The sequence below is a fragment of the Macaca nemestrina genome, chromosome 9, assembly GCF_043159975.1.
Source record: "Macaca nemestrina isolate mMacNem1 chromosome 9, mMacNem.hap1, whole genome shotgun sequence".
Taxonomy (NCBI): domain Eukaryota; kingdom Metazoa; phylum Chordata; class Mammalia; order Primates; family Cercopithecidae; genus Macaca; species Macaca nemestrina.
In genome coordinates, this window is record NC_092133.1 from 20,840,216 (window position 1) to 20,868,110 (window position 27,895).

Genomic DNA, 27,895 nt, shown 5'->3' on the forward strand with positions numbered 1-27,895 from the left:
GGGATGAATGCCCATGTGTGAAGACAATAGAAACATCTCCAGCAGGTGGAGGGCTCTGAGCTGGCACTGTCACCACTTGGAGTCTTAACAGTTGCAGATGAACAGCTTAGCATGTGTTGTTTTCCATTTGTTCTTCCTTGGTTCCTTCTGTCTTGCTATACCATGCACAAAAACTCATATAATGTTAATAACCTTTGTGAGTGGTGGATTCCACCAGTGCTTGTGCCTTCTAAGGCTGCTCCCTGCCAAGATCTCAGCGGGTGTCATGATCTCCAAAGTTGGTCATGGGTCCAGAAGCTGGCCTCACCCCACCATCAGATCAATATGTATGCATATTGGGAATTGCATGTGGAAAGTTGGCTTTGCTTCTTTGTCTTTAAACCAGGTAGACCCACCCACAAATCATGGCTACCAACCATTAAAGATAACCTCCTACCCTGTATGGCTAGTGAACTCCTATTTGCCCTTCAAGATCCATCTCATTGGTCACCTTCTCCCAGGGGCCTTCCTGAATACCCCCAGAAATTATCATTCCCTTCCTCCTCAGGGCAGTCTCTGGGTTTTGTATGTGCTTCTGTTTCTACACTATCAAAAGGCATCATAATCACTTTTTTGCTTCTCTGGCTTCCCTTTTTGGTTGTGATCATCTGGAACTAGCAAATGTTTGCTGGACTGAATAATTGAATTGTTTATTGAATAAGGTAACAGGCCAGGAGACCTTATCCACAGAAAACGCATGGTTTCCTGTAACTGCCATGATCTGTGTCTCCAACCTGCGATATTAAATATGATCACTTCTGTTGTTTCTCATGAGACTCCTCATTTGCTGGAAGTCTCTCTTGAGGTTTCTTTGCTCTCCAGGGTCTGACCAGGGTCATTTGCCAGGGACCGTGTCATCAGGTCATCTGTAACTGACAGCAGGGGTGGGGTTCTGTGTCTGGAATTGCCCGAGTCATCCTTGCCTATCCCTTAATGGCTCCAGCTCAAGGGCTACTCATCAAAGGAGGAGATCGAAGACCAATGGCACCTCCTGTCTGGGGCCCACAAATGGCTAGTTAATTAATTACACCTGGCCACACAAAGAACTGGTTGGGCAGGTGCTCCCAGCACTGCTGCCAGTTACAGAACTACAAGCAGATGACAGGGAGGGGATTGGGAGAGCTGGCCAAGAAGCTGGGGAGAGCCTGCTGAAAGAAAAAGACAAGACCTAAAGTCTGATGATGGGGGTTGTGTCTGGGAATGTTTCAATTAGCTATTGTTGTGTAAAAAACTACCCCCAAATCTTAGTTGCCTAAAACAACAGTTTATTTTTTTTTCTCATGCTTTGGATTGGGCTTAGCTGGGTGGTTCTTCTGCTCTATGTGGTGTGTGCTGGACTGTCCAAGATGGTTTCTTCTTTGCTTATATGCCTGGTGCCGCAGATGGGAGATATGTTTCTTCAGTAACTAGGCACAGTGTCTGGCACCCAGGAGATTCTAGGGAAATGTTCAATGGTAGAATGAATAAATAAGGGTACACAAAAGGCGTGGGGTTTGTAAGAGAGAATAACTAAGTTATCTCATTTGGCATGCTGAATGGTGGGGGCTGTGATGGTCAGAAAGATTCTCAGGACGAGTAGGAAAGAATGTTCCCTGAGGATCTCCAGATGAAGTCAGGGCCTGGTCTTCTTTCTTGGCAGAAAGAAGGAGCTGCATGTAGAATGTAGCCTTTAGGGCCTGCTCAAATTGTAGAAACAGAGAAAGGTTGAGTGATCCAGTGGCTCTTGTCATCCTGGGAATCAGAGGGCGACCCTCCTTGCTCCGGATGGGAAATAGAAATTTGATTCCCATTCTTGCTTGAGTTTCTGGCTTTGCTCATTGGACTTTTGAGGGGATAGAGGGAAGAGGTGACATAGAAGAGAGTAGGAAAGTTAGGTGTTAAAAAAGAACTCCGGAGTATTAAGACAAATCCTAGGAGATTCGATCCGCTTGAAGTGCCTGAGGCCTCTTGGGGAAATGGTAAAGGGAAATCAAGGGAGATGATCAGCTCTCTAGAGCACCAAGGGAGATTGGCGGCTGCTCCAACTACCAAAGAGGAATTCCACACAACAGTCAAAAACTTACTGAGGGAGGAGAGACCCCGCAGCTGGAGGACACTGTTCAATAGAAGAAACAAACATAATTTGAAGGAAATAAGCTCCTGTCATGCATTTCTCTCAATTCTGTAGATCCTGGTGACAGCAGGAGCCAACCCCTCCAACAGTAGCTGTGTTAGCTATCCATTGCCACCATAACAAATTACCAAAACTAGTGGCTTAATACAATACAGGCTTATTATCTTACGGTTCTGGAGGTCAGAAGTCTAAATCAAGGCATTGGCAGGGCTGCGTTCCTCCTGGAGTCTTCACCTGGTGAGACTTCCTGAACCAAAGTATATCTTGGGTCTCTTCCAAGTTAGACTTTCTAGAACTGCCACTGTTCAATATGGTAGCCAGTAGACAGTTTGGCTATTAAAATTAAACACCCGGTTCCTTGGTTCCACTGGCCATATTTCAAGTGCTCAGTTGCCATACACCGTTACGCAGCGCAAGTTAGTTCTATTGAACATCATCACAGAGTTTTGTTGGCCAGTGCTGTTCCAATATCAACAGTGCATGCTTGTGCCAGTCTCCCACCTGTCTAGCTTGTGCACACATCAGCCACTCCCAAGGCCATGAGGTATCCATTTCTGTAAGATGGGACTTCCTATGGCCCTTTTAAGGGAAACACAGTTCAAGAGGAGATCCAACAGAATATGAAAGTTCTGATAATAGGATTCAGGCTTTAGTGCCTGGGGAAAGACCTCCCAAAAGAAATGCGAATGGAAGATGACTCGCTTATTTTGGGGGTAAACTCTCCTATCTGTAACGCAAGTTCCCATTCTGCCAGGCTCTGCCTCGAGCCCTCTTCTCTTCTCCAGAAAGGACATCAAGATTCCCACCTCTGTCTTCTTTTCTTTTCTTTTCAGACAGAGCCTCGCTCTGTCACCCAGGCTGGAGTATGGTGGTGCAATCGTGGCTCACTGCAACCTCCAACTCCCGGTTTCAAGTGATTCTCCTGCCTCAGCCTCCCGAGTAGCTGGGATTACAGGTGCACGCCACCACACCTGGCTAATTTTTGTATTTTTAGTAGAGATGGGGTTTCACCACGTTGGCCAGGCTGGTCTCGAATTCCCGACCTCAAATTATCCGCCCGCTTTGGCCTCCCAAAGTGCTGAGATTACAGGCGTGAGCCACCAAGTCCAGCCCCCCACCGGTCTTTTGTTCATCAGCTCCACCTTGGGAGAACCCGGGGCTGGTCCTGAGTGAAACAGCCTTGACTTTCCTCCTCCTCCCGCGGAGGCTTTTCCTCCAGCTCAACCCTCAGTGCCCTGAACTCTGTCTCCAAGGAGCTCTCAGGAAAGACAAAGCTACCCCTTCTCCTGTATGTGGGTTACTGTTCCTCCTGGGGAGAGGGCCGCTGCTGCACAAGTTACTTCTGAAAGCATTTCTCTAGAGCCAGGCATTAGTGAACTCCAGGCAGCCCCTCTTTCTTAGTGGGGGAATTCGGGAACCAGAGAACAGGTGAGACAGGTGGAGTTGCGGAACACAAGCCCCACCCTCTCCAGCGACCTGTGCCCACCCGGAACAGCCAATGGGAGAAGGCGCTGCCTTCTGAACCCCCAGGATTCAGCCAATCAGCAGGCGCGGTCTGTGCATGATCTGCGTCTACCTGGCCGTCCTGCTCCAACTTGTGCAGACAAAGGCTGTCGGGTGCGGGTTCCCGCCACGTTCTTCTCCAGCCAAGACCCTGGCCAGAGGACCCCGCAGAGCTGGTGTGGAATGGTAGACTCGGGCCATCATTCTTCAAACACGCCGTCCCAGGCCTCTCACCGACTCTGCCCTTTCTCTCTGCCAGGGAATAATGAAAATGAACTTGTCCTCTTCCTGAACGGACATATTTTACGGCTGACGCGGTCAGAGTCCTCTGGAGTTGACACCAGTGGAACCTCGGTGAAACTTCAGCGGGAAGAGGAACAGAGGGGTTCCTATTCCCCAAGCTGGAACTCCAAAGTACATTTTGAGCAGAAAACCCTATGTGAATGGTTCCTCCTGCCTTTTCTTGCCAATGATAAAAACTGTCCAGTCATCTCAGTGACATTAAAAACAACAACTCAAAGCAGCATGTTCCCATTTCTCGAACTTTTGCGCTGCACGGTAAGAGGACGGGAAAGGGTGAATATCTCTTAACTCCAGGAAGTCAAACTACATTTTCCATGGTTCAGTGTGATTTTCAATTACAAAAAAGGATAACACACCAGGCGCGGTGGCTCATGCCTGTAATCCCAGCACTTTGGGAGACCGAGATGGGCGGATCGCCTGAGGTCAGGAGTTCGGGACCAGCCAGACCAACATGGCGAAACTCCGTCTCTACTAAAAATACAAAACTTAGCTGGGCGTGGTGGTGGGTGCCTGTAATCCCAACTACTTGGGAGGCTGAGGCAGAAGAATGGCTTCAACCCTGGAAGTGGAGACTGCAGTGAGCCAAGATCGAACCACTGACTCCAGCCTGGACAACAGAGCAAGACTCCGTCTTGGCTTTATCGTCCCCTTCTCCTTTCCATGACCTCAGAGCCTCTCATAATGACAAGATCCAGGCTTCATGTTTGGTTCTCAACTCAACTTTGGAAGTTAAGATGGAGATTTGCAACTCATTTCTTTGGAAGACAGGGGGATGGGAAAGAAATGAGGAAAGGAAGTGGAGAGAGAAGAAGAGAGGGAGACAAACTAAGCAGCACCAGAGAATGGTACATCTAGAAGGACTCCAGGGGGACCTTTTGTTTATCCAGAGGTTCTTGAGCCTTTAAACAGATAAAATAATGCCTCTCAAAGCCCTATGCCTTGGCATTCCTCTAACCTGCCTCCTCCTGAACACCCCAGGGCTCCTGGCACACAGTCTGCAAACCATGGATCTAACCCAACTCGTAAATATGCCCATGAGGAAACTGAGGTACAGAGAGGGGAAGTAATTAACTGGAGATGGGGTGGGGAAACGTTTCTCCAACATCATGTGATAGGCCTGGCGAAGCTGGGCCTGAAAGCTTAGAAGTGAAATGAGATGAGGACAGGGGATTGGGGCTGGTTTTGAAAGAGCTGACCACATTATGACCTTGAGGAACGTGACTGTGTGGACTGTGAAGAGCAGAGTTCCAGGAGGCTGGAGACCCCCACAGCTTCCTCAATGTTCCCGCCCTGTTTTTCATTAGCTGCTCTAATTCTGAGATCCCTCTCGAGCTCCAGGTTTATGGGTGTTAACTTCACACATAGATGGTTACAACATGTATGTTTGACTCAGGGACAAAGGAGACAAATGCTGTTAGCAGTCACTTTAGAGAACTTTCCAATCATCAGTTTAGAGCATGAGTGCAAGTGTGTTGCATACGATTCCTCACATTAATTCCACACCCATGACAGGCACTGCTAGTGAGTCGTACCACCTTTTCCTGCTCCTCCTAGATACAGCCTGAAAATTATTTTCCATACAGTGCTCTGGTCAGCCATTACCAATGAACCAGGAGCTGGCCCTTCAGATAAAATCTCTCTGCTCTTCCTGGTTTGTGGCTTTGCTGAATGTTGTCCTTGGCATCATGGCCACACACTTCTAAAGTCTGCATCTCAGGGGAGAAGCCTAGAACTGCATTTCCCAGAATCCCTTTCCCTGTACAGCTCCACATTACAGTCAGCCAATGAGAGGCACTGCTGGGAGAATTGGGAGGCGAAGAAGGAGAATCACTGTCATTCTCTGGGGGCAGCTGCAGCTTGACCCACGGGTAAAACTCAAAGCCTTGAGAATCGCATGCTCTGGTGCTTCTGGCTGTTGAGGTTGGTGGCTGCAGCCACCACTGAGACTGCTGGGTTCTTTGCAGCTTCCGGGTGAGCTCCTGTAAATCACCAGTCTCTGGCAGCTGCTGGCCTGACCTTTGTTTCCCCAGCCTTTCCAGTGATTGTGCAAGTATCCAATTCCCTGTATTGGAACCCTTCCTACTTGGAATACCCAGAGTGGCTTCTGTTTTCATGACCAAACCCCCTGACAGCTACAGTTTCATCCACACCTTAAGGGCAGGGAACAGAACTTGGTTGCAAGATGAAAGATGGATGCTTGCTGCATTTGCTCCCCCTGTTTTCTGTGTTACGTCTCTGGCCCACCTACACAGAGTGCAGAAAAGGAAGCAATGACAGGGACACTGCCAAATGATCAAAATAATAGCATCATAGAATTTGCAGCCAGAGGACCTTTATACAGAGACAGCTGAGTTCTTTTCATTTTGTTGATGGGAAAAACTGAGGCCCGGAGAGGAAAGTAATGCCAGTTAGTCCCAGAGCTGTGGCTGGAAGCCAGGCCTGCTGACCTGGACCAGTTCTCATCCTTGGACCTCAGGATCTCAAATAAGGAGATTCATGTGAGCTTGTAAGTAAGGCACAGCCAAGCTGAAATGTGTCCCATGGCAGGCTGGTATGTGAGCTGGTAAACACCTGGCTGTAATGGGAAGGTGAGTGATCAGAGATGAGTTCTGCAGCCTCCCCAGGATGGGGGAAGCAGGGTGGGGCAGGTCTCATGAAAGCATGAGAATATGTAAGCCACATTTCCCTAATCCTAACCCAACTATGGAAACCCTATCACTTTTCCATCTGGTAACAGGCAACTCATTTTAAAAACTCCTTGTTTCTGTATCCAGTTGTTGGAAACCATGTCGTGAAATTAAAATCAACAGTGTCGCTTGCTTTTTGTAATCATTCTCTTGCCTCCACCGGCCTTGGGCTTGTGGGCTACATCAGAGCAGATTCCTAGTGGCAAGCCACTGATTTAGTAGAGACGGGATTTATTGGAAGACTATTGTGGAGCGATAGAATTATCAAGAGGGCAGGAGACCTGTACCTGGAAACTATCCCCTGCTCAGCAGATGCCACCGGGGATGCTGCCAAACCCTGGGGCCTGAGCTCCTACTGCCCCCACCACAGAGTGCCACACCCTCTTCTGGTGCTGCTCCTCTGAAAGTGGCTGTGACTGCCATGGGCAGGGCTGGAATGAATTCTTCACCACCTTTCTATTTTGTGATGACAGCTCCAGATGCAGACGCCCACTTTCCCTGGTCCTTGGCAGCAAGAGGGTCCTCTGGTGGGCTTTGATATTGGCCAGCTGCATGACCAATGCCCCTTGCACCATCTTGGTGGTGTGGCTCCCAACGCCCCTCTTCTCTCCATCAAGGGTTATTTCTTTTTATCCAAACTGCCTGAAAGCCTACAATAAATGGAGTTTCTCTGGACTCAGGGCTTTGCCTCCTATTAAAATATAAAGACTAAGAATGGATGAACAGCAATTCGGTTGTTTTCCAGAACACCCTCGTCTAGCCTTCTTACGTGGGATGGTGCACTAATATTTTTGGGACCCACACCTCTTGATAGAATGTCACTTACCCTGTTAGCCCTTTGGGAAACTACCTTTGCTTCCACTGAGGTGGGGGCCTAGTTGGGGAGAGGGTCACAGTTGCAGATCCCAGGAGTCCTGCAGTCTCTTTACTATCCCCTAGGAAAGCCCTGGGATGAAGCTAGTGTGCTGAGGACTCCAGAGAGTGGTTCATTCTGGGGGGTGTGCCTACATGCGTCCTCCTGAACAGTTTTCTGAACCTTTGGCCACTCGCTTTGGTGCTGGCTGAGATGGCCACACATTGTCACCACCACTTCTGGCTGCTAGTTTCTGTTGAAGGCACATGTCCTAGATGCCAGGTGCTGTGCTAAGCATCTAACCCCAATTAGCTCATTTAATCTTCTCCACTTAACAACTAAGACAACTGTCGCCCAAGGCCACAGAGCTAGCACGGGCTTGGGATTTGAACCCAGGCAAAACCCACTCTCTTCCCATTATACTAGTGGCCTCTTTCCCAAAAATATAGCCTCTCCCTAATCCCACCCCCTCAATACCATACATAAGGAAATACAGAATTTCATTAGGCTCAGTTTCCCCCCAGGGGTCCAGTTGTTCTGGGAACTAGCCAATTCTTAGGGCACATGTGCCTACCTCACAGCTCAGGGTTTAGATGCTCTTGGGCCAGCAGGCAGTGGGGCAGCTGCTCAGGGGGCCTCAATGGGTAGGGACAGAACCTCACTAAGCACCTGTTAAGTGCTAGGGAGGCAGTAGGAGCTTTTCATGCCTTGGCACTGTGGAAATAAATGATACCAACCAATGAGAACAATCGAAGGCTATTTGTTCTGAGTTTGCTGTAGCAAAGGAGTTAGCCTAGCCACCAGGAGTGGGAAGGCTTCAGTGTGCCCTGAGCCGAGGCTGTTGGGTTGGGGGAATCGTGGCTGGGATAACTAGAAGGGGGCATCCTATCTAATTGGTTGGGGTGCACATTTGGCTTTCTCTGGTTGGTCCTAAGTAGGAAATGGAGACGAAAATGAGGGAAGCTGTCAGCTGTTAATCAAGTCCTGGCCATTTAGGGCAGAATGTGGCAGGGGTTATTGTTTAGTTTCTGGATTTCACCAGAGATAGCAGCCTGGCTTCCTGGGTTGTTTATGTAGCTAAGAGGTTGGTTTCCTGGCCAGGTTGCTGCAGACCGTGAGGCAGAGTCCTGTTTTGATATACAGCCTGGCCCTCCTCCACTTGTGTATCCAGTCTCTCAGCTCTTTATCCTCACAGCAGTCCAACTTACAGATGAGGAAACTGAGTCCCAAAGAAGTCCAGGAGTGTGCCTGAAGCCCCTCAGCTGTACTGGGTATGTGGAGTTGGGCCGTTCTGATCTACACCAAGCTGCCTGTCACCACTCATCCTTTATCCCCTGCAAGCCCCACCCCATTGAGATGGTCCCACTGACAGCAGGATGGTAGGTGTTCCTCCCTCCTGAGAGGAAGGTGACCCTGCTTTGCCTTAGGGTACTAGGTCTGGCAAATTATGATGGGGGAGGGGGAGTGGAGGTAGGAGTAGGGGTGCAGTGAGAAGGAGAGACTCCTGGGCTGCCCCCCAGCAGCAGTGCCTCTATCTCAGAATAACCCTTCGGGGCAGCAGGGAGCACTTTGGATCATCCCTGAGAGCCCACCCTTGTCTCTCTGATTCCATGTTTGTCTCCCTTTTCATCTATGCTCCCTCCAACCCTTCCAACCAGCCAGTGGTCCTTGAAAAGCTCAGATGGCATCACTCACACCTTCCCGGGCCACCTCCCCAAGTAGCTTCGTTCCTGCCTTCAGCCCTTTGCCCTGGCCTTTCCCTCTGCCTGGAACTCCCCACTGGGTTCCTCAGCTTTTTTCGGGACTCAGCTCAGGTGTCACCTCCTCCAGCTCAGCAGCTGCCCCTGCAGGCCAGGACCCCACCCCCATCACTGTCACGGTGCTTCCCACAATGGGAAATGACAAAGGCTCACGATGATTTGTGGGTTGTCAGAGCCTCTGAGGACCGAAATGTGCTTGCCCTGCCAGGGCTCAGGAAATACCCTGTGAATGGATGAATGAGTGAGTTTCGACTCCTTCCCCAGTGTCTGCTCTTCCTGCTCTTGAGACGAGGCTCCAGCTCCATCCCTGACCCGTGAGCAAGGGAGGGGCAACCAGCAGAACCAGCCTCAGTGGCTGCCTGTGGCCCCTCCTTGGGCTGAGCTGCGAGATGACCCAGCCAGTAGCCCTCAGGGGAGAAAGTGGGGTTCTTGCATCAGCTGCAAACTCTGCAGGCTGCGGGACTGACTGGATCTGGTCAAATGCTGGTGGCAACCCTCCAAAGTCAGTATCACCATCATCCACGTTGCTGGTGACCAAGCGAGGCTCAGGGAGGTTAAGGAACTTGTCTGAAGCCCCCAGCTAGGAGATGCAGGATCGTGATTTCACCCAGATCTGACAACCTTTAGAGCGGTGCACTTCCACGGCACCAGATGCCTGGAAGCGCAGTGAGCTGGCCCGTGACCGAGGCCTGCTCCTTCTCTGCACCCCCTGCTCCTCCAGCGTCTTCTGTGCCCCTGTTCTTGCCCTTCAAGTCACCTGGTACCCACAGGCAGGGGCAGCGAAGGATCTCTGAGTTCCTTCCCATCCTGCCTACTCCCTTCCTGCCCTATGTTACTAAGAAGGGGGGGTGTCCTGATGCTTTCAACAAAATATTGGACACACGAAATACAAATTAGTCTAGGGGAAAAAATCGGATACAGGATCATTCCCAGTTGTAATCTACACCATATATGACATAATGTGCAGCGCATAAGCACTTTTTACTTTTCAGTAACTCAAATTTGCTTCCTAACAGGCACATGCACTGGTGTTTGCCCAGTCTGTGCAGAAGGCTCTGCTCCCAGGTCCCTGGGACCCCCTAGTAGCCACCTGCAGTCAACTCTGGCTCTGGCCCCAGGAGGACCCGAGGCCTGTCCCTGGCCCTTCCTGGGGCTTGGCCCCACCTACCTGGGGCTGTCTTGGGAGTAGAATGCACAGAACCGAGGGAGCACCTGCCTTGTGGGCTTGGCCCAGCCCTCTTGGGGTCTTTTCCTCCCAAGTCACGTGGGCAGAGGGAGACGCACTCAGTAGCAGGCCAGGACATTGAGCTGTGTGCCTGGGCCTTCGCACTGGCCTCGGTCCTGAATAGCAGCACGACTTCGGCATCCTGACCTTCGTTTCCCCATCCGAAAATGGAGAACATGAAGGTTCCTGCCTCCTAGGAGGGCCATTTTGAGGATTAATCGTTTGATGCAGGTCCAACCCTTGGCCCAGGCCTGGATTGGGCTGGGTACTCCCTCCTTCCCCTTTTTTACTGTCACCCAAAAGTGGTTTCATTTCGTGACTGTGAGGCAAACCAAATTCAGATGGCTGATCTGACCCTGGCGCTTCAAAGACATCACCGAAGTCTCCCTATAAAGCCCAAATAGGACTTCAGGATTGCCTGTGGCTAGGAATTACCTGTATGTCTCTAGGGACACGGCTGCCTGCCCTATGTTCCCAAGACCCAGGAACTGTTCCTGGGGAGCCATTCAACCCCAAGCCTTCCAGACCAAGCCCTCCCATCTTACACATCAGCAAATTGAGGCCCAGTGGGCCACTGACTTGCTCAGGGTCACATGTCTGGGATAGAGCCTGGAGCAGAACCAAGGATTCCTGAGGCCCTTAGGAGGGCAGGGCTGTCTTCATGTCAGCTGCAGCTCTGATTGAGCTGTGGAGGAGGGTTCTCACGCAACCACGCCTGGAAATCAGGCAGGCTGAGGAGCAGCAGGGGTCATGGCCTTCAGGATCCACATCAGCAGGACAAGAAACGAATAGGTGGGTCATTGTGACATCCTTAACCACCCACCCTACGTCTTCCATCCCCTCCCCTTCCCAGGATTTTTTTTTTTTTTTTTTTTTTTGAGACGTAGTCTCGCACTGTCACCCAGGCTGGAGTGCAGTGGCACAATCTTGGCTCACTGCAACCTCCGCTTCCTGGGTTCAAACAATTCTTCTGCCTCAGCCTCCCAAGTAGCCAGGATTATCAGGGACGCACCACCACGCATAGCTGATTTTTGTATTTTTAGTAGAGATGGGGTTTCACCATGTTGGCCAGGCTGGTCTCAAACTCATGACCTTGTGATCCGCCTGCCTTGGCCTCCCAAAGTGCTGGGATTACAGGCGTAGGCCACCACTCCCGGCCCCTTCCCAGGATTTTGATCTCCTTTGACTCCTTCTCCTGCAGTATTGGCTCCCAGTCCTGAGCTCCGAAGTAGCTCTGAAGCTCTTTGGAGGGATAGAAGATGGAGTCAATTCCTTTGAACAATGCTTAACTTGAAGCCACCGCATTCTTCCGAGACGGTTTATTTACCTTGAGGTAGAAACGACTGGTAGCAGCTTGGAGTATGGTTTCTACATTAGCTCAGGAGATAAAGTCAGGATCATGGAGTCCACAGATGGGCCTGAAACCATGGCTTCCATACCCCTGCTCTCCCCACATCATGCTCCAACGTCCCATCCATACACAGTCACTGCCTTTCATTTTGTAGCTGAAATTAGACTCCCCTTTTAGGTCAACCAGAGGAGAAGACAGATTCACGTCCTACTATAAGTGGCCTGATTCCAGTCTTGGAGTCAGGTTAGTTTGTACTGAAGCCCCCAACTAAGCTTTGACATGCAGTTACAAGAGAAAACGGAGGGAAATTTGCTATGAGGTAGCGGAGAGGAAAGTTGAAGTTCTCTTTTATACTATAATATTGGAGAGGACAGCATGTGAAGGGGCATGGACTGAGAATCAGGAAACAGCTGTTCTACTCTTGGCTCTGCAAGTAGCTTGCTGTGTGCCCTCGGGCAGGTCACTTCCCCTCTCTGAGCCTCAGTTTCCTCATTTTATATAACCAAATGAAGGATCTTCAAGGTTCTTCCTTTCAGTTCTAAAGAGTTCATGATTCTAGCTGGGTCTCTGGCCATGGGTGAAGAAATCAAAGACTTAGTTTCATTTCATAACTTGCGCCCCTCAGCACTTCCCAGATGGGGCTGGGAACAGGACCAGGCATTCACTGACGAAACTAATCTGAGTTTCAGGGAGGTGACTGCAGCCTCGGCTGTTGGAAACCTCACCCAGGAAGAGGGCAGTGCCGGACGCAAGCTGGACAAGAGCTTAGTTCTCCCACCCCAAGGGCTGTGATTGGTGTCCAGGCAGCCGATGTTTATTCAGACTGGAGCTTTGGCCTTTGCAGGCTCAAGTGTCATTAGCTGCTGTTTTTGATCAATGGGAAATAGTGAAAACAACAAATAATAATGTCCATTTGCGGGCGATTTCAGTCATTTGTGGCATTTAGTTAGCATAATTGACCTGAACTGGAACTTTTCCTCCACCTGAATTTAAAAATACATTACTGCCCCCCTACCCCAATACATCTGAGAAATTTTCTTTTTTTAATGAGGTTTTAACTAAAGCCCAATATCAAAACACCATATAATACTTTTATCTCATTGAAGACATTTGATGCTTATTAAAATATTATTGCTTTAAGGCTTATTTTGATTTTTTGCCCAAGAGTCTGTGCAGAGCCTTGCTACTCAGATAATAACAAAGAAACGTTAAACATGAAAAAAACACATGAAAGGTAATATGTTCCCCATTAGTCCCAGTATCATTTCCCCAGGATTACTGCTTTCCAAATATAGCATTAGTTTAAAAATAAAAGGCCGTTTACAGTAACGGGACACTTGGTACTACTTTGCAGTACGTGGGCCCTCCAAGGGGCTTGTACAGCAGCTTCATTAAGCGAGAACTGCGGGGGAGAGGGCTGGCTTAAAACAATCGCAGCATGCCTCCTCAAAGGCCCCCCAGATAGGCCACCTACCCTGACCTGAGGCCCGTGTCTAACAAGCTCTTAATTCTCTTTTTCAGAACTGCTTTTTCGTGCATTGTTTCTTCTGGAGATGAGACCATTTTGGAAACTGACAAGTAATCAATTGGCTGCCACCGGGGAAGAGAAGCGACATTCTGGAGCTCCGTGTTCTGGCCTCATGGGTCGGGCTGTGGCTGCCATCCATGTGAGAGGGCTCCTTTTGGCTTTGGGAGGTCTCTTTTGTCTGGGGAGATCCAGGGCAGCAAGCCCCAGATGAGATTTATGTCAGTCGGGAAGCGCACAGGCCCTGTGTCTAAGCATGGTTTATTTGACTCAGACATGCCATTTTTTTTTCTTTTTTGCTGGGCACAGCTAAAGTCCATTTTCAGTTGGATAAATTAATCTAGCTAAGGGACAGAACAGTCACGTACATAGAAGGGCTCTCTCAAGTGGCAGGGAGGGCCACTCCAGTTTGCTTCCCTGTGGCCCGTGTAGAGCACCCACCGGAAGCTGCCAGCCCGCTGAAGGCCCCTGAAGAGACTCATGTTGCACATTTGCTATTTTAGTCCAACAATGCAGGCCCCTTCCGGTTTCAGGAGCTGGTCTCCTGGCACTCAGCAAACGCCCAGCTTCAAGAGGCCTCAGAGAGCCAGGGGAGCGAGCTTCCAGCCTGAAGGGAGGGAGAAGCTTTCCTGATTTTAAATCCTCAACTAAATGCCAGCCATATCTTGTTGTCAGCAGAGAGAGGAGATCAAGAGGGAGCGATGGAGGAGAATGGAGAGGTGGTAACAAGAGCTGAAATTTATTGCCTGGTGGCTTATATTCTCCCCAGGCGCAGGTGGCACTGTCCACTGGGCAGGGGGTCTGCGGTACCATGAGAGGGTTCTTTGCATGGAATCAGTCACAGGTTGGTCGGGGGCTAGGGATGGTGTCTCTCTGGGAAGCATCCCATCTGACTGTCAGAATTGTGACCTCCTTGTTTGGCCTCATCTGGTTTGTGCTCTGGATGTTCTCAACTCGTCTTTCTAGCCAAGAATTGCTTATTCCCATCCGTATTCCTAGACTAGTGGCTGGCACAGAGCAGGCATCAGCTCACTTGAACTAAGAGAACAAGCTCCCGTGGGTAATGTCTCATGAACAGACCAGAGACTGGGGCAGGGGTGTGGCCTGGCCGAGGCTGGTGGCCTTTGTGAGGGCTGTGATGGGCGTCCATTCACTGAGCACTCACTGCTGTCCAGGTTCTGAGCTGCATGTGCCACATGGATTCTGTCATCTGATCCTCACGCCACCTCCATAACTTGGTAATGTTACTATGACAAACTTGCAGGGAAGGGAACGAGGTTCAGGGAGGTGCATTAACTTGCTTAGGCTCACCCAGCCAGAGAGCAAGCAGCAGTCTGGCTTGTGGCCCTGAGCCTCCACCACCTCTCTTATCTCTCATTGGCTCACAGTCCTGAGCTCCGAAGTGGCTCAGAAGCCCCTTGGAGGGATAGAAGATGGAGTCCATCCCTTTGAACAATGCTTAATTTGAAGTTACTGCATTTTCCCAAGAATACTTCTTCTTTGGGAGCTGAAGATCAGTGTTACAGGGATTGAACATGGCACCAGTAGGCCCTGAGTACTCTGCCTCCCAGCACTTTGATGCCCCAAGGAGAAATACAGCATCAGCCCCAGACATGATTCCTGCCCTCCAAGAGCAGTCATGGGTGGAGAAAGAAATGACTAAGGGCCATATTAAATGGCTCAAAGAGTGGGATAGCTGCAAAGGAATTTGCATCATAACATAGAGGAGCTGAGACTCACCTTAGAGATCACAGAGTCTTTATCGTTAATCTACAGATGGGAAAGTAAGGGTATAAAGAAGGAAAGTGACTTGTCCAAGGTTATCCAGCTAATTCAGAGGCAAAACCAGGGCCAGAACTTAGGAGTCTTCACACCCCTACTCTCCGATTCACTCCTCTGCTTGGTTCCTTAGTAGTCAGCGAGGCGGTGGGGAGAATGATGGTCAGGAAAACAGGGACTGGGTGGAACCTTGAAGGAGTATGCAGGGTACTGGAGAGGGGTATGAGGATGCTCTAGGTAGGGCAAGAGGTATGCAGGTGATGTGGGATGTGGGACATGGGAGGCTAGGGGTTAGATGGATTGCACCTACTAACTCCACTCTTTCTGATGAGTAGAGGCTGCAGGAGATGCTGAGAGGAAGAGGATTCTGAAGTCGAAAGAGCCAGGATCGATTAGCAATGTCTGTCAGGAGCATGGGGAGGGGAAGGAGAGGACCTCTTGCCACATGCCTGTCCTCCCTGGCATAAGGCATGCTTAAAGTGCAGTAACATGTGAACTCTTCTGATCCACTGACAGGTCTTGACCAGGGTTGGGGGACGACTCTGTTATCGATTAATTTGTTTTTCATGGACAGTTTCTTGCTCACTCAGACTCACCTGGTGCTGTTATCAGCAGATCTCTGCATCTATTCCATGGACCCATCACCTGCCAAAGCCCCACTGCCCGCCCTGCAAGGGGAGGCACCAGGTCTAGCAGAATTACTGCAGGGCCAGGGCTGGGAGGCAGCTGAGCTACAGAGCTCCACAGGCCCACGGAAGAGTCTCTTGCATTTCAAATGGGCTCCCATGGCCATTGCTGAGAGAGGCCACATTTCTGCTGAGTGAGAGTCAGTTCAGGCTCCGCTCACCTGTAATGAGTGAGATTCTCCAGGAAACATTTCCATATTGGATGCAGGGGCCACCCAGATAAGGGAAGAGGACAGTCTGAAAGCCAGAGGTTATGACTTTTGATCTAAGTCTCAGCTTTGAAATATTCACAACTCCCCTGGAACCAACTTGGGTCAGTGCCGCCCTTCAATCTTCTGAGAAAGAGAAAAAGTAAGTCTGATGTGGATGCGCTGCTGGACAGCGTGGTGGGCAGGGCCCCTTTGGCTAAAATGGATGAAGTGCAGGAGAGAGCAGGAATGCGTAGAGGCCCAACGGGGTGCAGGCAGGGTAGAAGCCTCCATGGGATAAATGATACCCGGGCCCTCTCCAGCCAAACTAAGAGCCCACCAACAGCCCTGGCCTGGGCAGAATGAGACTTTCAGGGTCAGAGGTCTTCTTCACATTTTACGTGTTGTATTTCCCCCCAGCTTGTGAGTGTAATCTGACCTACCAGCGTGTAAGGCTTTGGGGGTTTTGAACTTGCCCTACATCAAATACACCCCCTCCTCCACTAGGGAGAAGACCAGCCACTCTCTGCCTCAGACTCGGCGGGCATTTGATTGTCTAGAACACATCAAACAGCCTAAGTCTCCCTTGTAAAAGTTTTACAAGAAAATCATTGAAGACCAGCCGAGCTATCCTTTTTCTCTCCTCCTCCTTAAATTCCAAACCCAAGCCGATATTCTCGATTCCCACACTCTGGTGTCGGCCGGCAAGAGCGCGGGGCTGTTGAGTGTGCAGCGGCTGAAACCTCTGCCTCTGGATCATTAGACTTGCAGCCCACGGCTTGTGGGATCTAGTGATTTGGACATATTTTATTTAACCAGCTTAGTAAAAGGTAATATTCAGCAGCTGTGATCTATAGCAGAATTACAATTTTCAGGGTCAAGGAGGGATTTTGATATTAGGAGGTTGGGCAGAATTGCTATGAAATCTCATGAGCTGTCTTTAAAAATAAATGAGAAAATAGGTTATCCAAGAGTCATTGTAAGGGAAAAATCAATAGGCAGTGTCTATTCACTTGGGCTATCAAAATCCTTGAAATTTGAACAAAAGTTTTACGTTTAGTGTACTGTAGGTTTTGAAATGTCAGCGCTGGAGGCTCGGCGGGTACCAATTCATTGTGCTATGCATCCAAACAAGATTAGCCTTGTGAAGCTGCTCAGCTCCCTCTTAAAATGGGGGAGAATCTTGGTGACCAAATTAGACAGTAAAAGGACACGCCTGGTGAATACCATTTCCTCCAAGGCAGCAGTCTGCCCGCAAACACTTGAGAAGCACCTGATGTGCCAGGAATATTAGCTCAGGTGTGGCTGGCGGCCCAGCGCCTCTTCCCAGCCCCACCTCTTGTCCGGGAGGAAAGTGGATCCCACATGTCTTCTCTCCCACACCATGCACAGTGCTCAGGCTTTTGGATGGGGACAAACGATAATTAACAGAGAACTTGCTGGTGGTGAAGTTTTGGCTGAGCAGGTTGTCTGAAATAATAGAAGTTCTCTCCCATTCATTCATTCAATAATCTACTGAGAACCCACTATGTGCCACTCTCTTCTGGCACCAAACGATGGAGAAATAAAACAGGTTTTGTACCAGTCTTCACCGAGCATGCAGACTAACTGGGGAGTGCATATTAGAAAAAAAAAATTCTCTACAAAAAAATACAAAACTTAGCCGGGCATGGTGGCCCGCGCCTGTGGTCCCAGCTTCTCGGGAGGTTGAGGTGGGAGGATCACCTGAGCCTGGGGGGGTTGAGGCTGCTGTGAGCCGTGATCGTGCCACTGCACTCCAGCTTGGGTGATGGAGACCCTAACTACAAGAAAAAAAAAAATATATATATATATAGCCATGATCGTGCCACTGTACCCCAGCTTGGGTGACTGAGTGAGACCCTGTCTACAAGGAAAAAAAAAAAAAAAAAAAAAAAAATATATATATATATATATATATATATATATATATGAATGAGGGTTTTAGGTATGGTGCCACGTGGAGCTGGGGAAAAATGTGAAAGTTGAAGCTAATGCCTGAGTGAGATGGAGGAAACAGCAGTATGTTAATGAAAATTAGTAACAGACATTCCAACCGCTTTCTCCATCTCCTCGGTTTTAGGAGTGATTTCTCCCGGTCCCCACAGCCTAAGTGATCCACATAATGTGGATGATGGACATGAAAGAATAAACACAGGAATAAATACTGGAGTATGTATTATGATAAGGAAAAAGGTAGGTTGAGGAAGAATCAGGGGGACCTTCTTGAGATTGGAGGAGGGTTCAGGGAAGGCTTCTGCGATGGTGTATGTAACCTGAGACAGGGCAGGTAGCAAGAGCTAGTCAAGGAGAAGAGGGAAGGGGAGGAGAACGTTCCAGGCAGAGGCTCTGAGGGGATAAAGAGTTTGCAGTGTTGGAGGGAGAAAGGAGTGAGGGAAGTGGAGTGGAGACAGGAGGCGGGGAGAGATAAAATGCCTGACCAGGGGCAGGCGTCAGGTCAAGCAAGGCTGGACGGGCCATGGGAAGGAATTCTGATTTGAAAGGCTATGCCAAGTCAGAGGCTTTTGAACCAGAAGGCTCTATGATCTGATTTTCATTGTCAAATTCTCACCCTGGCTATTGTGAGCTTGGACAACCTACCTACTAGAAGTGGGGAGAACAGCTTGGAGGCTACGGCAGGTGAGAGGTGGCAGCTTGACCAGGGTGGAGGAGAATGGACTAGGATTCTACCAGTGTTCCTGGGAGAGCACAGGTGAGTTATTTCTTCTCTACTTCCCTTTTAATTGCCCCTCAGCAGTGGATTATTCAAGAACCACTAGTGATCCAGGGGTCCAGGATTTCATTAGGAGTCAAGCGTTGTGCACAGACTGAATAACTAACTACATTCTGCATCCCTCACTTTTCACATTCCCACAGATGCTGTTATGAGTTCACTGAAAAGCATCTCATCACAGCATTTATCATTTCTCATAGTCTCCCTTTTCTCAATCAATAGATTATTTATTTTTATTTTTTTGAAACAGAGTCTTGCTCTGTTGCCCAGGCTGGCATGCAGTGGCCCAATCTCAGCTCACTGCAACCTCTGCCTCCGGGGTTGAAGTGGTTCTCCTGCCTCAGCCTCCTGAGTAGCTAGGACTACAGGTGCCTGCCACCATGCCCCGCTAATTCTTTTTGTAGTTTTAGTAGAGATGGGATTTCACCATGTTGGCTAGGCTGGTCTTGAACTCCTGATCTCAAGCAATCCACCTGCCTGGGCCTCCCAAATGGCTGGGATTATAGGCGTGAGCCACGGTGCCCAGCCAATGAATAGATTTTTAAAAATCAATGTTTCAAATGTGTCCTCAAATTTCCTTCAGGATGCCGTGTCCTGGACATTAGGTAGGCTCAAACCAGCATAACCGACCAAGACTGTCTGCCTTACCTTCCAGGTCTCTCTGTGACTGAGTTCCTATAGCAGTTAATTGCCAGGGAACTGCTGGGTGTCCCTTAGTACCCTTGAGCTTTGGGGAAAGCAGAGACTCAGTTTTGTGGTTCAAATGTTACCTTCATGATCCTGTGCCATGTCTAATATTTATTGTTTTTTTTTTTTTTGAGACCGGGTCTCACTATGTTGCCCAGGCTGATCTTGAACTCCGGGGCTCAAGCAATCCTCCCACATCAGCCTCCCAAAGTGCTGGGATTACAGGCATGAGATACCATGCCCAGCGCTATTTATTGTTAAAAAATAATTTTAAAACATTTTAAAAATGAATTTTTTAAATAATGAAGAAATAAATATCTTTCTACCATTAAAGTGTTCTTCCACATACCGTGTGCTAACTGACTGTGCCACTGGAGCTACGGTATGGAATTAAGGCATTCTTTAGGCATCTGAAGCCCAGAATCATGAGGAATCTGTACATACACAAAAACCCCCAAAACACCAACAACCCCCCCAAGCAATATTTGTCTGCCCTGTTACCGAGCAACACATTTAATCATGATGAGTGTGATGGTTTGCCCCGTGCCTGGGGGTGATTTCCACGGCCACCTAATGGAATCTTCATATCAGCCCTTGGGTGGAGTGCTATTTTCTCTGCTTTACAGTCGAGGAAACTGAGGCTCAGTGAGGAGATCAGTAGGTTATCCAGGCTCACCAGTGAGAGAATGAGAGCTCAGACCCAAGTCTGTGATTGCTCTGTAATGCCATATTTCTGGGAAATTAAAGAAAAACAAAACCTGCATTCAAAAACAACCTTGAATATTATCTTTCCAAGTTTCATCATTTAAAAAAATGACAGCATCTAATTCACAGTCCAAAAACTGTAGCAGAGCACTGAACTGAAGATTTTGAACTAACCGTCAATTAGAAAGGAAATGGAAGTAAGAGAAAGAATTCAAATGGAAAAGATGGGAATAGCCGACTTTGGAATTAGGTATTTTATTTAACTCATCAAATAATACAAGTTATTCCAGGAAACAACAATCAAAATGTATTACTTGTACTAACGATATGTAGAGCCACATTTCCAAGAAATCTAATGAAAATAAATTACTTGGTGGAATACAGCAAATAAATAGATTTTTTTTTTTTTTTTTTTTTTTTTTTTTTTTTTACAAACAATAACCCTGTGAATATTAGAAAAAAACATGTGAGGGTTCTGGGGAAGGTGCCACGCGGTGCTGGGGGAAAATGGAACTTGAAGCTAATGCCTGAATGAGATGTAGGAAACAGCAGCACGTCAACAAAAATTAGTAACAGACATTCTAACTGCTTTTCTCCATCTCCCCGGTTTTAGGAGTGACTTCTCCCATCCCCGCTGAGAGAGGCTCCAAGTACTGCTCCTGACACCCACAGCCTAAGTGATCCACATAATGTAATCGCACCATCATTAGGAACCATGAAATTGCAATTCCTCGGGGAAGGAGTGCGATCGCTCAGTTACACGGAGAAGAGCGATTAATTAGCCGATCTCAGTTTAATGTGACTATGTACTACACGAGTTCTAATCCCACTCTGGAGCAGCTCTCGGGCCTAATGAATTATCTCTAGGAAGCTGAGCTGGAGCCAGAAGACATCACTCAAAATGAAATAAGATAAAAAGCCGAAACTTTAACATGATATTGGGAAAAAGCTGTAGAAACCAAACGGGAGTCACCTAATTTTTCCTGATCCTGAAATGACACTATTAAGTATGAAATCTTATATTTAGACTCTATTTGAGGCAGCTTGATCCAAACTGACTCATTCATTCATACATTCCATAAGTGTTACCTTAAAGTGCAGTATTACTTTTCACAGAACGTGATGGGATGTTACTTTAGACCCATTTTGGGGCAGTTGCATCCTCAGACATCAGACAAAGCAGATCGAAGGCTGCAGGTGGAACCTCTGTGAGGGTGGCTTAGAAAACAGGTTCTGAAATGGGGATGCCTTGTTCCTGGAAACCTCAGTGGATCAGGATTTTTACCTTTCCCAAGAGGATGATGTCTCTAAACCCAAACGTAGTTGGCACCCACCCTCCTTGGTACTGGCACCTTTGTACTGAGCTCCCAAATCCTAAACCTCACCTGAAACTCAAATGGATGGGTGCAGGTATTGAGGACTGGTCTTTGCACACCGTAAGACCTCAGCTCTCTGGCCGACTAGTCTTTCCATTTCACACCTTGCTTGGATTCCAAATTAAATCTCTCTGGGTGCTTATACCTCTGTTCTGTATTGATGGGGCTGCTTTTAGACTGGGGCTTCATTTCTAGGGCAGAGCACCTAGGGAGAGGAATACATGGGAGAGAGACTGCCTTGCCCATGGTGGCTAAACCTACATGAGGGGACTGAAATCACTTTGGATGCCAGTCCAGCTCCCTTTTTAAGAAAAATGGGCTTGTGGTTCCAAGGCTGAGAGCTGGCACCACACACTGGTTTCTAAATCTCTGTCCTGGATTTTATCCAAGTGCATGTTCCTAACGTGCCCGTGAGCAGGAGGGGCAGGTGCAGTGTTCATGATCTAGTTTACCGATAGAGAACTAAATGCCCAAGAGGGTAGGTGGCTCACAGGCAGGACTGGCTACATAATTTTCAGGACCCACTACAAAATGAAAATGTGGGGCCCCTTGTTCAAATAGTAAGAAAACATGCTTTTTGCTTTCTTCCCCAGTCTCATTTTCAACTTGTCATGGTGTTTTAAATTTGCTAGTTAATGCCATTCTAAGTCAAAATTTTAAATTATTAGCATGACTTTTACCATTCCTCTTTACATTGTGCAATGCCAGTTTTAAATGCAAATATCCGAATATTGCATGTGGAATTAGCAAAGCGGCACACTGTATTTCACGGTTCTCTCAGGAGGATGCCTTGACCTGGCCAGAAGAGACAAATGACTCCAGAAGGTTGAAAGAAGGGAGGGTCCTCTCAGGCATGGAGATGACCCCATGGGGTGCTCCCTAGACATGAGGGTTCTCCCGGGGGAGTGCAGACCCCCAAAGGCACCCTGGTGACTTGGGGAACACACGAACACTTGAACCCATCTTCTGGCTCCCTTTCCTGTGAGCTGCTGGGCCCACATGTTGTGCCCCAGGCCTAGGGCAGGAGGTTGAGCCAGGCATCCTCCCACAGGCTCCTGCCCCAACCCACAGCAGACGGGCAGCCCCCAGGGTCACTACAAATTTCGTACCAGGACACACGAGGTGCTGGATCTGGGGGTGCCAGGGGCTCACCCCCGCAGAGTCCTGCACTGAATGTGCCCTAGGCTGCCAGCGCAGGATGGGGACTGCTGCCACCATGCCCCACTCTGAGATGCTGTGGGGTGTGCTTGCTCCCCTCCCCCACAGGGTGTGCCTGTGCCAGGTTGGGGGCAGGTTGGCAGTGGTTGCTGGGTGGGAGGCAGGGAGGTAGAAGCTGAGTGGAGCTGGAGCTGGGGGGGCAGAGGGGCAAGCAGCTGAGAAGCAGATCCTGGACACAGGGAGATGGGAGGCTCCACCTCCCCAGTTCACAGTCCACTGTCCCATTGGACTTCACTTACAAAACCCAGTGACAAAGATAAAATTATTAAGAATTTGAAGACAGTGACTGCAGAGCCTTATTTCCCAAGCGTGGGGCCCTTCTGGGCACAAAGCCCTGTGTACCTGTACCGGTCACACACCTGTGACACCAGCCCTGCATCCTGGACCACTTACAAGCTCAGCTTACCAAGTCTCCTGGTCTTCTAGAAGGTTCTACAAACCACCGGCTGCCATCTTAGCCTTTGGCTCTTACTTTGTTGGGAAGGTTCCCTCTGCACTGCCATGGAAGGCTGGGAGCTAGCAGAGACCTACCTTCCTGAGAGATTTTCTAGCCCAGCTTTCCCATTTTGTAGATGAGGAAACTGGGGTCTGGAGCAGGGTATGACTGGCATATAAGGCCACACATCTGGCCACTGGCACAGTAAGGTCTAGAGCCCCGAGACCTGAGGCCCAACTTGGCATGAAAGATGCCAGACTCTGGGAAAAGACCAGAGCCCCACTGGTATCCCTGCCACACTGTTCCTTGCTGTGACTGTACTCCAGCCACAGCCATCTGGACCCAGGAGTGGTGTCCGGGTTCCCCTCCAGTTCTAAGTTGCATCCCCTTAGCATCAGTAGCCGACGCTCAGTGTCATGGTGGGGCTATGACAATCGTCATAGCCCACAGGGATAAAACTGAGGGTTTTTTTGTTTGTGACAGAGTCTTGCTCTGTTGCCCAGGCTGGAGTGCGGTGGCGCGATCTCGGCTCACTGCAACTTCGGCCTCCCAGGTTCAAGCGATTCTCCTGCCTCACCCTCTCGACTAGCAGAGACTACAGGCATGCGCCTCCATGCCCAGCTAATTTTTGTATTTTTGTAGAGACAGGATTTCACCATGTTGGCCAGGCTGGTCTCGAACTCCTGACCTCAAGTGATCCGCCTGCTTCGGCCTCTCAAAGTGCTGGGATTACAGGTGTGAGCCACTGTGCCCAGCCGAAAATTGAGTTTTCCTGTACGTGTCGGTTTAATAAAAAAGTAACTGGAGAACTTTAGCACCAAGAGTGTGAAGGCCAACACTACTGAGGAGACCCCCGGCTCTGGCTGGGCCACAGCCCTTCTGAGCCTGACAGGACGAAAGACCCAGCCTGGAGCTGCTGGGCAGTGGGTGGGGATGAGGCGGAGAGGATTCGAGACAAAAGTTCCAAACCCTGGTGCTGTTTGAAGCTCCACTTCCTGGTACAGAGGAAAGGTGTCTTACTAGAGGCTGAAGGCATGGAATCTACTCCTGTACCTGGAACCAATCTGCTAGGTGACCTTCAGCAAATCTTGTCCCCTCTCTGAGCTCCCATTTCCCCATCTGAAAATCAACAGGTAGGCCACAGTGGCCCCCTAGGGCCCGCAAAGCTCAAACGTTTTATAAATCTGAGCTCCTGGTTGGCCCACCCCACCGCCAAGGTGGCTAGCACTGAGCTCAAGGAATGCCGATCCACGCTTCCTCATTTCAAAATGCTGCTCTTTCCAGCTCTGTGGGCTTCATCTACCCCACAAAGGAGTTCAGAGAGGCCATCCAGAGGCGGAACATGCGGTTGCATTTGCTGGGATGCCTGGGCTCCTCTGTCCCTGAATGCCATGCACCCAGACATCAAAGTTTCTCTGCTGTCTGGGGGAGGATGGTGCGGGAGGAGGACCAAATCAGCCACGCGCCCCAATCTGGATTCTACTTCTATTTTCCCCTTTCCGCATGGGGGACAGAGAGAGGAGAAGAAGGGGAGAGAAGCCTTTGAAAATGTCTGCTGCTCCATTTCCTCCCTGTTCACTGCTCTCTGCTTAGCAATTCACCTCGCCGGCGGGCCCAGTGACACTCCCGTGGTGCACCTCTTAGCCACTCGGCAACTTTTTTCCCTTTTATGATATTTTGGGCTCCTGATTGCCTGCCAAGTCAAACCTTTAACATTTAATAAGCAGGGGGAAAAAAATTCTTCAAGTCAGCCCCGATCTAAACGGTCCCCATTCCTATCCCTGGCCTCTCCTAGGCCAGTCCTGGACGTAGGACCAGTGCTGATGGGGACCTGCCCACCTGCAGGCAAGTGTCAGCCCTACTCAGCCTCAGCGGGGCTCCTTTGCTAATGCAGTCATGGGGACTGCAAGGAGGAATGAGCACACAGCATTGTCTACTTGGAGAGGATTTTGCCTGGCAATTCACAGTGATAGGGCATTCATCTCAGGGGGTAGCGTGGAAGGGGGCAGAGGCACAGGCATCGCAATGTGATTTTGAGACCCCGAGAGTGACCTTGCCCGAGATTGGAGTCAGGATTCTGGAAATGAAAATAGTTTTCTGACTTGCAGTGCAGTGAGACTATCTTCCTTGTTTTCTTATCTGTCTTCTTCACCATGTGTCTTTGGGGCCTGGAACATAGTAGATGCTCAATAAATATTGATTGAATGAATGAATAAATCTGCTTACACCTCTCATGCTTCAAATAGGGAAAGGCTGGATTATTTAGAAGTCTTGTCGGGGACAATAATGAAGTCATTGAAGCCCTCTAGTTCTCACTCGAGTTTCTCCCTTTCTTTAGAAATGCAGTGTAGAGCTCTGGAGGGGTGGGTGTGGATGAATGAGAGAAGATGGAATTGAGCGGAGAGTCTCTGACGGCCAGTGTCCCCTCTGTGCCAAGACCCCTGGATGTGGCAGTGTGGGGAAGGTCTGCTCAGGGCAGAAAGAATCCATTTTGGGTCCTCCCCCAAATGCCAAATTGTACGCTACATTGGATTTGGACTTCTTTCAGCCTCAGCAGGGCCAGAGGAGGGACACAATTTGCCTGCCCCCAGGGTTAGCTGTCCAAACTCCAACCCAGCCTCCCTGTTCTTTCTCAATCCTTCTCAGCCGGGGCATGGCCGTGGGACCTGCCAGGGGACCCTCGACCCATTATCTGCTCCTTGGCAGAGCCCATTCTCAGGCTCCCGTGTTTGCCTGCATGCAGCCCTGAGCCAGAACACAATCCTTAGAACAACAGGGGCCTGGCCAGGCAGTGGGCTTGAGGGCAAGGCTGAAGGCAGCTGATACGGGGCAACCTCCAGGGAGCTGCTCCCAGGGAACCAAGCCCCTCTTTCCTTCTAACCCTTCTCCCAAAGACCATCAGGCTCCCTCACGTAGTGGATCTGTCCTCCCCCAAACCCAAAATCTGCCCCCAGGAAATGGTCAGACAACTCACTCAGAGGGATCTGTGGCTGGTGGGACTGAAGCTGTCTAGGGAAAAATGAATCTGCATTTTTCCAGTGTTCCAGGGCAGAAATCACAGTACTGCATCTCTAGGGGTGGGGTTTCAGGCATCCACCGGCACGCAGGGTGTCACTGCGCAGGGGCCTGGCGTCCCTCAAAGGGTCAAGGCCTTGGCCACTTCCTGTGTCCAGAAGAGGTGCAAACACGGGAAGGGACAGTCTGGTCAGAGGCTCAGGGAGTGGGGCTGGCAGGCTTTGGTCTCTGCTGGTCTCCCAACCTGTGACTGATGCACCTCTGTTGAATTTTGCAACAGTCCCCATTCCCCAGGGAGGTGGTAAGTCCTAGCCATGTTCTTGGCTCCTCTTTTCCGATGGCATAAGACAGGGGAGAGTAACGGGAAAGTGTGGCACGGGATGCTGAAGTGCTTGTTGGCGCTGGGGGTATAACAGGGCCCCCACAGGTGTCAGTCCAGGATGCCTCTATGACCTGGGTCTTTGGCAGAACCTTCTGGGGAGAAGCTGGAGCGGGAGGATGTGTTCATTCTCAGCTCTGTGGGGCCTTGTCACGAAAAAACATTTCTCTCTAACATAGGTGCTTTCCCTGGCAAAATAAGTGAAAAACAGAAAAGTTGCAGCAACGAAGTGGCACTGAGCTGGAGAGGGCCTGGGCTCCCCCAGGTATTGTCCCCTCCTGAACACACCTGGGGGAGGCCGGGGAAGTGGGAGGGGGAGAGGCGGCTGCGCTGAGCGGTGCTGGTCCTGCCCCCAGGAAAAGCCCTGGCCGTTCTCGGCGGAGCCGCGTGTGCAGCCGATCAATACGGCTTCGGAGCCGCTGAGCTATTATTCACGCCAAAGGGCCTTGTTTGGATGAAGGGAAGGAGGGGGTGCGCGAGTTCATGGAATAACAGTCCAGAGCTCTGCTTCCTGGCGATCCCCCCCTCTGTGATGCCTGTGTTCTTCATGTAGCATGAGTAACGAGCGATTCGGGATGAGGAATTGCTTTCCCCACGGCACGCTGGAAGCCCAGGAGCCACGGCCACAGGGGTGTGTGACTGGGGCAGGGGGTCCTGGAGAGATGCACCCTGCCTTTCCCCATCTTTAGCTCCTCCTGAAGAAGGGTAGTGATGAGCTCAGGGGGGCCTACTTGCCCTTGCTATCCCCTGGTGCTGGGAAATCCGTCCATCCCTCACTTGTCCACCCTCTGCTACCCAACCCCCAACACATCGTGACCCGTCCTGCCATCTTGCTTTTGCCCGGCTCACCTCTGGTAAGCTGGCTCCTTCTTACTGTGCTGGAATCTCAATGGAGACGGGACCTCACTTGGCACTCCCTGCGTCTGCCCTCATCCACAACAGGACACTAACCCTGGCTCAGTCACCCATTTCAGGAAGTCTTGGCTCCGGTGACACACTCTTCCTGCCTGGGCCTGGCTGCTCTCACCCATCTTGGGTGCAATACTTGTGGCTTCAGGAGCTTTTCTGAGCTGTCCACGTAGTCACCTGCCCTACTTAACAAAGACTGGCATCTGGTCTGAGAGCCACCTGACTGCTGACATTATGTGGCCAGCTTCTGGCAGCTGCCACTGGTCTGAGTCTCATGGGTCGCAGGCAAAGTGAAGCCACCAGAGTATTTCTCGGAGGCTAGTGTAGAGTTAGAGAGTTACAGCATAGGGTGAGGTCGAGTTTGAGCTAGTCTCAGGCAGGCCCTCAACCAGGGTCACTGGGAGTT

The 27,895-nt window shown here is 49.8% G+C and overlaps 1 protein-coding gene and 1 long non-coding RNA gene across 5 annotated transcripts in view; one reads left to right on the forward strand and one right to left on the reverse strand.

Annotated features, from left to right (window-relative positions):
• Positions 1-16,578: 16,578 nt before the first annotated feature.
• On the forward strand, positions 16,579-18,898 carry LOC105466840 (uncharacterized). The gene is made up of 3 exons (XR_011607641.1): positions 16,579-16,842; positions 18,114-18,226; positions 18,618-18,898. It is a non-coding gene; the product is annotated as an uncharacterized lncRNA (long non-coding RNA).
• Positions 18,899-20,395: 1,497 nt separating this feature from the next.
• Positions 20,396-27,895, reverse strand: part of LOC105466845 (vesicle transport through interaction with t-SNAREs 1A) — a 378,345-nt gene continuing 370,845 nt past the window's right edge. For all 4 annotated transcript variants that reach the window (XM_011715989.3, XM_011715936.3, XM_011716020.3 and 1 more), the window contains one exon: positions 20,396-27,895. This exon is cut by the window's right edge and continues 5,124 nt beyond it. The gene's annotated coding sequence lies outside the window, so the exon portion shown is untranslated.